Below are 10,300 nucleotides of genomic sequence, written 5' to 3' on the forward strand. Positions count from 1 at the left end.
TCCTTTGTCTCTTTAGTATTGTGACTTTTATATCCCTAGGATCTATCAATATTCAAGTACTGGAAGATGACAGTTGAGAAGGAAACTTAGTGAGCCAGTAAAAGCTCTACCACATGAGAGGAGAGGATTTTTTATTTGTTCTTGCATGTAATAGAAGAAGAGCCTCCTTGTAACTTAATTCCTGTCTCCCCTTTCTCTCACTCTGCTTAATCCTTGGGATCCTGCCACAAGGCCTGTTTATCACCTGAACACACTAGAAAATTTTTTCTGAAAGAAAGGTTGAGACTATCCTAAACACTCCCAGCTTTTAGTAAGATGGGCTTTCCATTATTGGCTCCTCATCTTTGCTGTTACCTGTCCATTCATCTGTCACAGAACAGCTGATAGGCCCCACAACAAACCTGGTAAACAATGCAAATTGCCTTCTTAATAAAACATCTAGAAACCCAGAAAACAAACATTTCCATGGACATAATGATGAATTAGACTTTGAATCAAGATAATATTGTGTTAGTGTAGAAACTTGCAGAAGTAATTAGCTTTCCAACTTAGAACTGCAAAGAAGAGAGTAAGGACAAAAACACATTTTGAAAACGGCTGAAGAGCAAACATGTAGGAGTCGACCTGGGAAGCTGCCTTGGTGGGAGTGATGAGAGAAGCTAAGCAAGACATTCCAAGAATTGTCTGTGCTGATGAATTTGAACCAGAACACCTTCACAAGAGCTAAGGAAAACAAATGCAAAGCCACATTAACTGGTTCTAGTATAACAGACATATTGACAGAGGCAGGAAGAGTTGCTCCAAGTAGCACAGCATAGGAGACATCCCTTCAGCTTGGGAAAGAAAAAGGCAGATACTAGAAATCCTACCCAGGAGCCTGGTGCAGTAGCCTAGCATGTGCCAGGATCCATATGCATGCTGGTTCTAATCCCTGCAGCCCCGCTTCCCAGCCAGCTCTGTGGCCTGGGAAAGCAGTTGAGGACAGGCCAAGACCTTGGGACCCTGCACCCAAATGGGAGACCTGGAGGAGGCTCCTGGCTTCAGATCAGCTCAGCTCCAGCCTGATCTTCCTCTGATTCTCCTCTGTATATTTGACTTTCCAATGAAAATAAATCTTAAAAGAAACCCCCTACCCAGGCCTGTGAAACATGCACACTGAGGGCTCGCCTTCTCCATGCAGGACCTCCTACATAACAACCTTGTCTCCAGCACACTGCAAGAATTCAAGTACTGGGCCCAGCGTGATAGCCTAGTGGCTAAATCCTTTCTTTCCATCCATTGGGATATGGGCATCAGCTCGTATCCCAGCTGCTGTCCTGGGAGACCTGGAAGAGGCTCCTGGCTCCAAGTCAGCTCAGCTTTGGCCACTGCAGCCAATCAGGGAGTGAACCAGTGGATGAAAGATCCTTCTGTCTCTCCTTTGTTTTTGTTTTAATCAGAAATTCAGACCTTTATAAAAAATCCAACTGCTGGGGGAGCAAGAGTTCACATATCTGCTAAAAACCCCCCCACCCTGGACCAGTGTCCCCAGCACGATCCTCTGTTCTGTCCCGGAGTCAGATGTGGAGACGTGTCCTGGTTTAAACACTCGTGGTTTGTCCAGCCATCAACCCCAGGCTCACACATGCCGTACATGCCTCCACAGACAGACAGAATCCGGCCGAGAGCCAGCCAGGGCACCCTTCACAACCGCCACAGAGCAAGGGGGCAGAACTGCAGCCACGGGGGAGGAGACAACCAAAGTAAGCACAGGATCCCATCCTGGAACTCAGTGCTGGCTTCAAGGAGCGACTGGACTTGCCCCCAGTGCCATGGAGACCCATGGACCCAATTTCCTGGACTAAGCATCAGGCAGCCCAGAGCAACCTGCGAAGTAGCCCTATCCCACGATAGCTGCTCCTGCAGTGTGAGCCAGCATGAGACATCGCAGGTCACAGGACTACTGCACTGCACTGCCCCCCACCCCCCATCTGAGATGGCCTCACACAGAGAACTGTCTGCTGTAGAAGTGAAAAGGTAGGTGGGTGCCAAGACATTAGGTAAACGATGAAGACTGATGTGGGAACCTACCTGTTCCTGCCAGTGCCAGGGCCCAAGCACGTCCCTCCTAGGCCTGCATTCCCGCAGCCCCCAGCTTAAAGCTGTTAAAGTAAGGTCAACACCAACACAGCCTGACAGGAGCTCCATCCACTCACACAGTGCTGTCAATTACAGTGCAAGAAGTTAGGAGACCACACTGTAGCCTCCCAAACTGACACCTAAAAACGCATCTTCAGGAAAAGCCTTTTGCGACAGAAACCACTTGTTGAAAGTGATGGAGACAGTCGGGTTTCCACAGTAGGGCCACTGGAAGTGTGAAAAGGCAAATCATGAAATGCCTGGTGAATTCAGAAAAATAATCACAAGGATAAGCACAATGATAACGTGAGTATACATGTTAATGGGATTATCAATGCCAATGAGATGCTGCAAGGAGAAAGCTCCTGAACCAAATAAATCTCGGAAATGAGAGAGGCAAGGACTCCAATGCACCCATCATGTGCTGCCCCCAGGCTCACTAGCAGAGAACCGGGACCAGCGGCAGAGTAGCCAGGGCTCAAAGCAGTACTCCTACACAGCACACAGATGACAAAGGCAGCAGCTTAACCCACTGTGCCAGTCCCATTAACAACATTCTTTATAAAACTTGAAAAAAAAATCCTAAAAATCACATGGAGACCAGAAGTCCCCAACAGTCAAAGCAATCATAAACAAAGGGAACAAAGCTGGAGATATCAAAAAAGCAAATTTCAAGAGATGCTATAGAGTTCTTGGGACCAAAATAGCATGGTAATAGTATAAACAGTCATACAGAGCAAGGGAACAAAATAAAGACCCTAGGAATTAATCCATGCACCTCCAGCCTGCTGATCTTTCAGCAACGATACTAGAAACCTATCTGAGAAAGGACACTTTCTGCAATCCTGGTGCTGGGAAATCGGGCTTCTTATGCAGAAGACTGAAACCTGACCCCTTGTTCCCCTACTCCATAGAAAAAACTAAAATTGGATCCAAGACCTGAAGCTATGAAACTACTAGAAGAAAACATAAGGAAAACAATTCAGGACATTGGTATGGGCGACAAGGGATAAATGATCCCGGAAATGCAGGTGACACAAAGCAGAACTGCACAAACAAGATTGTATCAAAGCAGCTGCTGCAAAAGAAGCAATCAACAACCTGAGAAGACGATGGACTGACGGAGGAAAATACATGCAGACTAGCCGTAATGGCACTGCAGCATTTTACAACAACATCACCCAAAAGGAGCTTCGTGGGAAGGAAGACATTCGTTTTGGCTGACGGTTTAGTGGGTCACAGTTCAGGATCTGGGGAAGGCAAGCCGAAGTGGAGCATGTATGGAGGTGCGGTGACAATAACGGCCAGGGTGCAGAGGGGAAGTGAGGACTGATCCTGGCTTAGATAACAAGCCTTTTGCGGGAGCTCCCCTCTGAAGGAAAGCCCCTGGGACCTCAGGACCTCCCGAAGGGCCCAACTCTGCTGCACCGGCTCATGTCTGTATCCCATCGGCCATTTAACTATTAACATCAGACCGGGCAGCGAAGTCCCATTAAACCATAACACTACGCATCTGGCAAAGGCCAAATATCAGAACTCAAACATTCTAACAACCAAGCGATTTTGTTACAATATGGGCAAAGGATCTGAAGACACTACTCAACGAAAGAAAAACAGCCAACAAATACCTGAAAAGATGCCCAGATCACCAGCTAGCAGGGAATGCAAATCAGGAATCAGAATAAGGGAGCTCACTCAAGATAGGCTATTTTATAAAAATAAAATCACAGATGCTGGCCAAACTGCAGAGAAAGAGGGAACTGATATACTGCTGGCAGGAATGAAAATTAATACACTCATTATGGAGAACTCTATGGAAGTTCCTAAAAAAAAAAAAAACTAAAAATAGGGCTGCTATGACCCAGTATACTAAACTGCTCACAATAACTAAGATAATGGAATCAACTTTGTTGACCTGATAAATGATTGAATAAAGGAAATATAACATTAACACAATAGAATATTATACAATCATGAAAAAAGAATGACATCCTGAGATTTTAAGATAAACAGACAGTACTGAGGATTGCTGCATTAAATACAATAAGACAGACAATTATTACACACTCCTTCATAATTGAAGTCTTCCTGGAAGCCAGCATTGGGACATACCAGGTAAATCCCTATAGCCTGTGACATTGTCATGCCATATGGGTACCAGTTCAGGCCTCAGCTGCTCCACTTCCAGTCTAACTTCCTGCTGAAGACCCAGGGAGAGCAGCAGAGGATGGCCCAAATCTTAGGGCCCCTACTCACACGGGAGACTCAGAAGAAGTGCCTGGCCCCTGGCTTCCATCTGGCCCAGCCTCAACCAGTGCAGTCCTCTGGGGAGTAAACCACTCTTCTTTCCCTCTCTTTCTAATAAGTCTTCCAGAACAAGTCAATTCGAGTTGGAATAGTGACTACTGAAGGCTAGCAAGGGTGGGGGAAGGGGACGGAAGGGACGGAAGGAAGCTTGGGCAACAGACGTCAACCCCAGTGAGACAGACGCAACGGGATCTGTCTTGTACGACACCGTGGGGCAGCTGTTGCGTTCCTTATGCTTCTCTCAGGGCAGGTGGAGCCTCCAGACACACAGAAGGAAACAGAAAAGCTAGTCACTGTGTCAGCTATTGTACGAAGTGTACAAGTATTACATTGCATCCCAAGTTTTCAAATAAGAATTACCAAAACAAACAAACAAACAAAAAAAACCATGCACTCCACCCAGTGGAACACTGCTACTTAGTAATAAAAAGGAATAATCACTGACACACACAAACATGGTGACAAAAGCTAATCTCAACAATTTGGATTTTGCATTTTCATATTTGTTTGACAAAACTCAGAGACAAAAAACCAGATGGTGGTTGCAAGGGTTTTTTTTTTTTTTTGTTACTTACCATTTCTACCCCATGCAACTGAAGTGCTCCACCTGCAGGCCGAGTGGAACGTGTGCACGGGGTGGTGTCTGCAGCTGTTCAGCTCTTCCTCTGCTAGCTGTGTGCTGTGGTCAATGTGAGGCATTTGTAGAGCTCAGCATCAGTGACAGCAGGGACAAGGGGACAACCTGAGAGCTCCAGACCTAAGCTCTAAAAGATCCTTTTTTTTAAATCACTAAGTTTTTTTAAATGCACTACTGAGACCATTCCATGTTTTTTTTCCGTTGTTTTAAAAACTTTGGATGTGGACCCAGAGCAGTAGCCTAGTGGCTAAAGTCCTTGCCTTGTACGCACTGGGATCCCATATAAGCGCCAGTTCTAATGACCCCGCTTCCCATCCAGCTCCCAGCCTGTGGCCTGGGAAAGCAGTCAAGGATGGCCTAAGGCCTTGGGACCCTGCACCCACATGGGAGACCTGGAAGAGACTCAGGTTCCTGTCTTCTGATCAGCGCAGCTCTGGCCACTGTGGCCACTTGGGGAGTGAATCAACAGAAGATTTTCCTGTCTCTCCTCCTCTCTATATATCTGACTTTCCAATAAAGATGAAATAAGCAAATCTTTTTAAAGATTTATTTTTATTATTATTTTTTTATCGGAAAGGCGGATATACAGAGAGGAGAGACAGAGAGGAAGATCTTCCGTCCGATGATTCACTCCCCAAGTGAGCGCAACGGCCGATACTATGCCGATCCGAAGCCAGGAGCCTCTTCGGGTCTCCCACACGGGTGCAGGTTCCCAAAGCTTTGGGCCGTCCTCGACTGCTTTCCCAGGCCACAGGCAGGGAGCTGGAAGGGAAGTGGGGCTGCTGGGATAGAACCGGCGCCCATATGGGATCCTGGGTGTGCAAGGCGAGGACCTTAACCACTGCGCCATCGCGCCGGGCCCAAAATAAGCAAATCTTAAAAAAGTTTGGATGCAAATGTAATACTTGTACACGTTCACACTACACCTGACGCACACACATGCCACATTAATTGAATCACGTGACCAGCCTTTGTTCCCGGAGTCCGGTCCACTCCTCCACAATCAATGACAGGTGCCTGGTCCAAGCGGAGCTATCCCTTATCTGAAGTGTTTCAGGTTTGGGACTGTTTTTCAGAATCTAGAATATTTGCACTTAAACAGACATCTAAACAGGAAACTCATTTAATGATTCATATGCTCTCCATAAACAACCCAAAGGGAATTTAATATTTAATATTTGTACCTGAATGTTGGCTGTGGAACTTTTTTGCACCATGTTGGCACTGAAAGTTTGGAACTTCCGGGCCTTCGGGATTAGGGATGCTCATCTCTCCCGGTACAGATGGAAGGAGGGTTCCCGTGCGTTCCCGGTTTGAAGCACTTTTCCTGCGTCCGACTCTCCTTCCTTTTCTCCCCCTCCTTTGCCAGGTGTCACTGCACTCCCTCTGTCCCCCCCAAGCCGCTCAGCCGGATCGCCTCCCTTCACTGAGAATCAACGAAAGGAAAACAAGAGCTTCACCCTGCCTGGGCGCCCTGCTGGGCTGCTGCATCAGGCTCCCCCCGCCGCCCCCCACAAGGGACAGGCCACTGGCTTTAGCAGCAGAATCCACTGCCTGGGGCGCTCAGTATACTCCTTAGCAGTGTCTACCTCATCGTTTGAACTACTAGCAGAAACATCTGTCAGAATATGAATTCACTCCGAGTAAGCCGAGAGACCCCTCGGTTAGGACTTGCACCTTCCAAGGTCTTGGGAGCCTTGGTGTGAACCCCCCTACCCCTGACTCAGTGGGCCAGCCCTGTCCTGGGGGCATGAGTCACCCGAGGCACAAACCCAACAACCATCACCCCCCCCCCAACCCCTCTGGTCAACAAGGGGCTGGAGCGGAGCCCTTGGGGCCCCACAGGCGCCTCAGCTCCCGCAGGCACACTAACGCCTGCACAAACAACAAAACACAGAGGCCCTCATGGCCAGCTTTACTCGATTCTGTGGAAATATTTCCTCCTGTGAGTGTAGTGAGATTAGTGTTATCTGTGCTGCCCCAAAGCACAACTTCATGGTTTCAGTCTCTAGCCAGGCCCCAGGTCCAGGGCGCCTGACAGTAACAGACGCTCCTGTCATGGCCCCTCCTGCAGATCCCTGTCCCCACGAGGGTGTTTACATTCAAGGCAGGAGCCATGAGCAGACTGCCAGCAGAGCCTGCACGCTGCTCCAGTGATAAGGCTGCCATTCAAAGCTGAAGTGGTTTCTATGGGAAACCCTCATGTTAAAATAAAAGGAAACTTTTTAATTAAGTTATATTAATTAATTCCATTTCCTATTAAACATTATCAAACTTAAACACAAGGATTTGCCTGAGAGGGCAAGGAAGCTCCTCCAGGATTTGGGAACAAAGCACAAGTGATTTCCCAGGAACACACTCGCCTCAGGGTCCTGGCAGCATCCTTCACTCCTCCACATTCCCATTCAATGCTAGGGTCTCTTCTTTGCCACTCCTTCCACAGCCAAAGGGGCACAGATAGACCAGCAGTGCTGGCAGAGTGAGCTCCGAGGTCACCATCAGGATTACGTATCTACATAACATGGTTATGATCAGGCAGGCAGCTGGTGAGGCCTAAGTGAGCTGGAATCCTGGCAAATCCTGCCATCAAAACCATTTGCCTAATTTCCTGGGAAAGCCCTGTTTCTCAACCCAAAACAAGCAGGGAAGAGATGCCACTCCATGTGGAAATGCCACCAAACTGCCAGACGGTTTCCTGCATGCCAGGGCCCTCTCCACTCCTGACTCTAGCTCCCTCCTAGTGGGGCACCCTTAAAAGTGGCAATGATGGCGGAAAGCACACCTCAGGGAGGGGTCCTCCCGCCCCCTGTGGCATAACCCTCTGGCCTCCCAGGACACACGCTTCTGCATGTGGGGCAGCCCACACTTCCATGGGACTGAGTACGCTCTCTCACTGGTAAATAAACTCGGCTCCTCCTTGCACATATTACACCTCTTAGAATTCTTACCCAGGGGGCAAGAACCCGGAAGGACAATGACTGCACTGGGGCCCGCATCCCCAGCCACCCCAACTGCCCTGATCTCAGGCTGTGTCACACTGGGCATCGTGCCTTCCCGGAAAGCCTAACCCCTCTGGCACCACTCCAGATTCCTTTTTGCTTCTTTACCATCCTTCTTTTGTCCCTTCCTCTCTCCTTCCTGTAAGTTTTCTTGCTTCCTGGCCAGTCGGAGCCCTTTCACCTGGCCCCAAAGGCTTCGTTCACCGCTCAGGTTTCAGAGAACTGCAGCTGCCTACCTTGTAGAATCCTGTATTGGCTTAAGGTTAGATTCTGTCTAGTTAGGAATCCTGCCTTCCTTCTCTTTGTTCCCTGCCACCACTCACCTACCTAGCCAGCGGGCAGCCTCAGTGGTGGCACTCTGAGATCTTCCTTGCCGTCGTGCCCCCTCCCCTCGCTGGGGCCCAGGCACGCCTCTAGAGCGTTCTTTCTCTGGGTTCCTATTGCCCAGTGTGGAATCTGACACAGTGACTGCAGGATGAATGCTGACAGAACCAGGTGTATGTCCGAGTCCAACAGGGAGAAAGGGTCCTGCACTCAGGTCACTTGAGGTCCTCTCATGGCCAAGCCCCGGGGAATGGACAAATGGCACATGTGCTAGCCAAAAGGAAGCCGTAAGAGGAGCATTGACAACCAGAAGCTGGGAAACGAGGACAGCTAAGGATGCAGCCAGACTTCAGGAAGTGACTCTGAAGCAGCTGGGCGGGCTGGTAACACGGGGAAGCCAGGTCAGGCTGCTGCTCCCAGATGCAAGGCTGAAGCACATCTGTCTGCTCAGGCAGAGTCAGCTCTCCTCTTAACAACCCCAAAACTCAGAGGCATCCTACGAGGCTTCCCAGTTCCTTCCGGAAATCCCCCTAATGTATTCTGCAACAACAGATTGAGCCACATTCTGATCACATCTTTTAAAAGCTGCTATTTTCCAAGGAAAGTTACTCAAGGACTTAAACACAAGCTGTCCAACTCATCGTTGCAGGACCCCAGGTGAGCCAGGAGCTAAGCCTTCGGGTTCAGCAGAAGCAAAGAATCCAGCACCGAGAGGAAGATACTTCCAAGTGAGGGGTGGGTGCCCAGTCTCCTCAGATACACTCAAACGGAAGAGGAACTTCAAAGCCAACCAGCACGGGCACTCCTTCCCTCTTTCATGCAAACATGCTCTAACAACTCCTTGCCAAGACTAGTTGGGGAAACAAACTTGGTTCCTATCTGCCTCCCTGCTGGTAAGCAATGCAAATCAAACCTCTCTCCTCCCTAAAGACCAGAGTCACAGATTGCTCCTGGTGTGCCGTGGCGACAAGCACACCTCATTCAGTAACACACCTGTTTTCAACACCGTCTACCCAAATGTCAGACGACACCAAGGGGCCTCCAAGCTTGTAGCTTTGCAAAGACCAGCCGATACCAGAGTTCCAAAGATATACAAGCGAAGGGGAAGGTTAGTGCTGCTGGCTTTGTCCACAGCTAGTCAACAGACGAGCCTACCTTCACCTCTCAGGTTCCAGGGGTCTGCAGCTGCCCCCTTGTGGAATCCTGCATTAGCTTACAGTCTGCCTGGGTTGTAACACGTCTCATCCATGTTCAGCCTGGAAAACAAACAGGAAAATATGCTAGATGACAAGGTACAGGTAAACCCCTAGAGGGGGAACTCATAGCCTTATTGCACAGTCCTACCCACCTTTGGAGGTGACTACTAACCAGGAGCCTCGGAGTGCTGGCTTGCAGGAGACGGACACTGCAGACACTCAGGATGAGGCTCAGCTCCACCCCTCCGCACGGCCACCTGCACCTGAGGTGTGAAGGCTCAACGTGAGCAAGATGACAGCGTCACCAAGTATAGCACAGGAGCAGCCTGACCCGTGCACCCTCAAACCTCTGCAGGTGCCTGCCGGAGCCTGGCAGGGCAGGCTGGGTGACCTCAGTTCTTGCCTTTCACAGCTCTGAGACACATTTACAAGTGCCATACAAACCTCAGAATCCAGCTGGCGACAGCCGACACGGAGGCCAGCCCTGCGATCACATTCGAGGCCACTTCCTCCAGCTCCAGCCTCTCCATGTTTGTGACGAAGGGAGCTCACACACGTCAAAACAGCAATTTTCCAAACGGCCACTTCTTCAGGAGGACCTGCTCCAGAGGGGAAAAAGGAACAGCCGCCCAGAATAAACAAAGGCTTCTCTGTGTGACTCTAATTAGAATGACAACTAATTGAAGGCAATTTATGTGGTTCTGGAAAGGTTAATAGAA

At 49.2% G+C, this 10,300-nt stretch overlaps 1 long non-coding RNA gene across 1 annotated transcript; it reads right to left on the reverse strand.

Annotated features, from left to right (window-relative positions):
- Nucleotides 1–8,356: 8,356 nt before the first annotated feature.
- Nucleotides 8,357–10,300, reverse strand: LOC121165301. The gene is made up of 2 exons (XR_005885214.1): nt 10,026–10,300; nt 8,357–9,844 (listed from the first exon to the last, which is right to left on the reverse strand). It is a non-coding gene; the product is annotated as an uncharacterized LOC121165301 (long non-coding RNA).

This window comes from Ochotona curzoniae, unplaced genomic scaffold (genome assembly GCF_017591425.1).
Source record: "Ochotona curzoniae isolate NIBS_2020 unplaced genomic scaffold, NIBS_Ocur_1.0 contig_883, whole genome shotgun sequence".
In the NCBI taxonomy this organism is placed as follows: Eukaryota; Metazoa; Chordata; class Mammalia; order Lagomorpha; family Ochotonidae; genus Ochotona; species Ochotona curzoniae.